At 34.4% G+C, this 6,032-nt stretch overlaps 1 non-coding gene across 1 annotated transcript; it reads left to right on the top strand.

Annotated features, from left to right (window-relative positions):
- Window positions 1–3,271: 3,271 nt before the first annotated feature.
- On the top strand, window positions 3,272–3,345 carry TRNAT-AGU (transfer RNA threonine (anticodon AGU)). The gene has a single exon. It is a non-coding gene; the product is annotated as a tRNA-Thr (tRNA).
- The last annotated feature ends 2,687 nt before the right edge of the window (window positions 3,346–6,032 follow it).

The raw sequence follows: 6,032 nt of genomic DNA, 5'->3' as shown, positions 1-6,032 counted from the left end.
AAATCAAACAATGGCTCAACCTACATTAATATTTTATTCTACTACTGTGACATCTGGCATACTGAAAAAGTATATGATTGGTCCCTAACCATTCCTTACAAAGCTATTTTCTTTAAAGAATCAATTTTTCTTTAAAAAAAAAAAATACTATTTTAAATTACCGTGCCTGTCAAGCACAATGAAATATGCAACTATGGCTTGCAATACTCTACCTTTCATCCTTACAGTGATTCACTGGCGGAATCAGCAATGTGACAATGTCTGTCTGTTTACCTATGTGCTTGTCTGTAATAGAGCTGAGCAACCTGAACCTTATTTTTCATGTAACAGAGAATTATAATGTTGTGTTGACAGAAAGAAGAAAAATAGAAACTACTTCACTTAGCAAGATTGAAATTAATATGTGAATTTCTAAATAAAGGGTACTAAATTCCCATTCTGAACTCTTCAGGGAAAGAGGGATAGCTTTGCCAGGAATATGATTTTTATTTACTAATATTATTTTATTTTTCACTATGTACCAATCCTATTAAGGCATATTCTTAAAACAATTCTGAAGCAATAATCATTGCAATCCCCAATGAAAGAAATTCGTGCCATTTTTCAAATGTCTCCTGCATTTACAAAACTATGCATTGATGAGTGGCTTATGCAAAAAACACAAAATACATACTACACAGTGGTGGGTTGTCCCCGGTTCAGACCGGTTCTATAGAACCGGTAGTAAAACTGGAGGGAAGCTCTGCCCACCAACCCTGACATCATCAGAATGCGGCCCCGTTGCAAACCAGTAGTAAAGGTAAGTAGAACCCACCCCTGATATTACATCATACTTGGTGTCATGTATCGGGTATAATGTAGCAGTTGTGTTTAAGAAAGGAACTCTATTGTAGTTTTTAGTGTGACATATAATTTAATGTAAATAATATTAAACAAGCTTTGTTTTCAAAAGTATATAATTCATTCTTTTATAGAACATTTCTTTACAGTTTTTAATCATTATTGTTTAAAATGTAAGAATTATGTTTGAAGACTTAGTAAATAAAACTATGTTTACATCAATAAATATAAATGTAAATGATGAAAAATTATAATATACAATGACTATTTCCATCCAGGGGTGAAATGCTCCTGGTTTGGACCAGATCACCCGATCCAGTAGTAATGGTGGCGGGTGGTTCGGAGAACCGGTAGCAAAAATCCCTGCCCCCCTGCTCCGCCGCCAATGCCCAGCTGAACTGCGCGATCATCAGAGGCTGGTTTTTTTTTACTTTTAAAAGCATTTTTTTCTACAACCTCTTTGGCCGGTTGAGAAAAAATGCTTTTAAAAAATTTTTTTTTAAAAAAGTTGGCCACGCCCACCTAGTCACCCACACCAAGCGACACCTACAGAACTGGTAGTAATGAATTTTACATTTCCCCACTGGCCATTCATATTATAAAGGCTAGAATAAGGAACAGTAACATAGAAAAATCTCTGAAAAATCTTCTTCTGAACAATTTTTTTTTTTAATTTGATTTATATGCCGCCCTTCTCCGGAGACTCAGGGCGGCTTACAATGCGTTAAGCAAATAAAAATAATACTGTATTGTTTTTGAATTAATTTCTTAAGCCTTTCCCCATTATTCATGTTTTTCCTAGGAATTTCATCAGTTTCCTTTTCCACCTGCTCTCCAATCAGAGGAATTAATTTGCTATGTGCAATGGGACATCAACTGTACCATTTCTCAGAAAAAAAATTCAAGTAATTAGAAAAATCATCTTGAATATTTGTACTATTTCTTTACTTAAGTAATTTGTATGCTCACCCATCTTGGCAACTGACTCTGGGCAGTGAACAATATTGAAATGAAATTAAAAACAATTAAACCACATTTACAAAGATTAAAATACATAGCAGCCAAGGAAGGTATCAAAATCAACAGTCATTAACACAGCCAATATATTTGGTCTTTATTACTGTATATAAATTCCAAACATTATTAACTCTAAAAAAGTAATAGTCAGTGTGCTCTCCTATAATTCTTTTCTATGTTCTTTCTGAAAATCTAGCTCAGCAACCCACGTCTTCAAATGATGCTTCACTATTGCTTGCAGAGACTTGGCAGTACAAAAACAGAAACAGAAAAATGTTTTCTGGAGAATTAGGATATCAACAGCAGCAATAACAGCAGTATTTTCTGGATATATTGAAAGGTTGGAACCAACAATGACATTTTGTTAGTGCTATTCTATTGTTAATGTATTAATAATCCTCTCCTTATATACAATTAACACCCAAATCTGCTGCATTCTGAAGTAGCACTACCAGGTTTAACTTGCAATAATTCAGTTGACTGTAGGTAAAATAAGCCCATTAGCAAAAGGATAAATAAAAGCCTAACTCTTTGCTGCTATTTAGCAATCATCTGGATTTTGCAGTCCAAATCTGATAACCTTGTTCTACGACCCATATTATACATGGAATTTAGTATGGGAGGAAAGGGACATTCAATTCTTTTTAATATGAATGTGAGTAAACATTTGTGCATTTAACATTGCTTCCTAATATTTTCTCCACTGTATATATTCTGTCTCCTTTTCTAGCATTGTCTTGAATATCGGCAGCTTTGATTCTTAATATATTTTTGGTTTGACGCTATTGAACTTTCTATAAAGCATCTTTTGTAATGGTACAGCAAGAGAAAATATTTAATAATAGTAATTCAATGGGTGTAAGTTGGTATACTCAAATATCACAAGTACTTGCTATATAATGGAAGGATGGGGAAATAAACATACTTGTACCTCCTGCAAAGTTTTCACTGATTTTAAGAAACTACAGGATTCCTAATAAGTTTATTCTGAGAAGAGGCAACATATAGATTTTTCAAGTGTTTTTATTTCTAATATTGTCACTGAGATGTATGCTGCAGTGAGCATTTTCTCATTGTTTGCTGATGTATTTGCTGGTGTGTTTCATTTAAGAGATACAACATTGACATATGAGATCCAAGTATTTCAGTACAATTATTATTTTTCCACAGTTGCCTGTTTATTGATTTTATATCTTTTCCTTTTTGCTAAAGAAAACAGTTCAGGAGAGAAGTAAGGGAAAGAGGGAAGAAGGAGGGAAGGAAGGAAGAAGTAATAAAAATGTCTTTAAAACACTTCATTAAAACAGATTACAATCAAACTTGTAAAAACAAATCAGCAGCTAAATCAGTAACCAAGAAGAAGCTCCTCAGATCTTTGGGAGAAGAGAACATCTATTTCAACTCAAATCATTTGGGCACCGTAGCTTAGCTGGTTAAAGCACCTGTCTAGTAAACAGGAGATCCTGGGTTCGAATCCCAGCGGTGCCTAAGATGTCTCTCTCAGGGTGAAATAAATCTTTAGTTTTAAGGGGCTTGCATACGTGCACCAGTGTGCCTACTGTTCCTGTCCTAATATTCCTTTTTACTTACTCTTTTCATGTATTCAAATTATGTTTAGACTTTTACCTGTTATCTTATATATGCTTGACAAATAAACTTATAATTATGAAACTTATGATTTATGATTTTTACAGTCATCTGATTTCAATATTCTCTCATATACAATGGTCTCATTTTTCCAGGTTGAGATGATATAAGCTAAAGTAATTGATTTAGCTGCAATGAACTCTAGGAAGAAACAATTAAGAAAAGGTTATTTAAATCTTTTTAAACTCTTTTATTTAAACATACTAAATAATAGCCCATTTAATCATATTACAAATCTGCTAATCTCCACTAAAACTTCAATTGTCTACTGCCTCCTCAACACTTTAAAAGGTGCATCTGTCAAGAACAAACAAAAAGAGAAAGAGCTAAGCCCTTTACTGTTTCACTTGAGTCTGTGGTGATCTATCAGGTTTGCATTGATGTGTAATAAACATCCAATAGTTTGATATTACTATTGAGTTCAGTAGAGATGTTTTAGCTATCTTACCATATCAATATTTGCAGATTTATATATCGGAGCAAACAGAAAATGTATACATAGATTGCTGATTAAGATCCTAAACAACCAGCAATTCTTCCTTCCATTGGTTGAACATCTGTTTCATTAACTTTTTCCATCCATGGTAAATTGTCATGGATTTTGAACATCTTCCTTCGTTCTTCCTTTCATTTCATCCCCTAAAGCAGAGGTGGTATTCAGCAGGTTCTGACCAGTTCTGGAGAACCAGTAGCGGAAATTTTGAGTAGTTCAGAGAACCAGTAAATACCACTTCTGACTGGCCCCACCCCCATCTATTCTCTGCCTTCTGAATCCCAAGTGATCGGGAGGAAATGGGGATTTTGCAATAACCTTTCCCTGGAGTGGGGCAGGAATAGAGATTTTACACTATCCTTCCCCTGCCACACCCATCAAGCCACACCAACAGTACCGGTAGCAAAAAATTTTGAATCGCACCACTGCCCTAAAGCATGCTATACTTCTGCAAACCTTACAGTTCTTCCAGATACCTTCATTTTGCACAGATAATGGCATATTAGAGAGAGTGAGTTTGTTATAGTGGTTAGTGCTTAAGGCACTAGGCAAGAAAACTGATTTCTATTCCCATTTTCAGCACAAAGCCAGCTAGGTAACTTTTGGGCTTTCAGCCCTTGGAGGGAAGCAATGGCAAACCACTTCAAAAGTCTTGCCAAAAACACAAGGATTTGTCCAGGCAGCTACCAAGAGTTACAAACTGACTGAAGGGCACAAATAAAAAAAATTAAAATATGACATTTTACGCCTTTGCAAATAATTAATTCATTGACAATAAATAATTCAGACTGACTGATAACATGCTTAGAAAAACAAATAACATGTATATTTTTCTATAAATGTATTGCTATAAGTAAAGTTGTATTAAGCAGATAATATATCTTTATATAATTGCTATAAGTGTTACATTTTATTCACTTTGCCATTCCCAATGTGTTGCATCATGTTCCTGTTCTAAGTCCGAGAGAGCTTTTCCCATGATTATGTTTTATTTTTATGAAGGAAATGATGTCACTATGAGTAACTGACAAAGGAGCCTTGTTCTTTCAGCAAACCTTTACCTATAGGAACAGATTTCTGCTGAAATCCCATTAAGGCCTGTTAAAATGTCAAGTCTTATTTTTATAACTCTCACTGTGAACTTTAGTTCATGCATAGACCCCATCAGAAGTTAAATGGTGAGGAATTGAGTGAAAAACTGGAGAACAGGTTACAATTCCATATAAAAAGAAATCCTTTAAATTGAGGTCACAGATTGTTGAAAACAAGGCTCTAAAACTGTATTCCAATCCTGACCTTAAAATCAAAAGAATATGCTGAAATAGCCAACAGTAAGATAAACATTTGAGCAGATCAGATTATGTGGGGAAATTTTCTTCCGCTTAATTGTGCCTAAACTTATTATCCATGTATTGAATACTTGAGGAAATAAGTCCTAGTAAAGAGGAGTTATATTGGGTTATATCCAAAAGTACCCTATTATTCATGGAAGAATCCTTTCTGCAATTGGTCCAGTAATTGCTATAACAAATGAAAAATGATCAAATGTTTTTTTTATAACACATCTAGCCTTTCTTGCAATTTTTTACCTTCTAGTTGAGAGTGTAGTCTCAAAAGAGACTCAAAATACCCTTTTTTTAATAGGGATTAAAAATGTACTTTCTATGATGAGTGACCTGCCATTATGAATTACAGATATATTCAGTATTTCATGTTCAGTAGTTTACAGTCACCAGTAGCAACCAATGCATATATAGTGAATTACAAAGAGTGACCGTCTTCTTCTCTTCTCTAACTTTGTTTTTGTTTTAAAGATGCAAAACCATTTGCCTAGCATATTCTGATGCACCATAGAAGTCAATGGGTATGTCCAAATATATCTATATATGTGGGCTTCTTTCTAGTTTATTGTTGGGATTATCGCTGTTTTAGGTGGTCCCTATTTTTCTACTTGTATTTTTCATGTGCTTTCGAACTGCTAGGTTGCCAGAAGCTGGGACAAGTAACAGAAGCTCACCCCATTATGCAGCACTAG

The sequence above is a fragment of the Pantherophis guttatus genome, chromosome 8, assembly GCF_059756535.1.
Source record: "Pantherophis guttatus breed Tessera chromosome 8, ASM5975653v1, whole genome shotgun sequence".
Lineage (NCBI taxonomy): Eukaryota > Metazoa > Chordata > Lepidosauria > Squamata > Colubridae > Pantherophis > Pantherophis guttatus.
The sequence above is the reverse complement of the archived record's forward strand: the minus strand, read 5'-3'. Positions and strand labels throughout refer to the sequence as shown.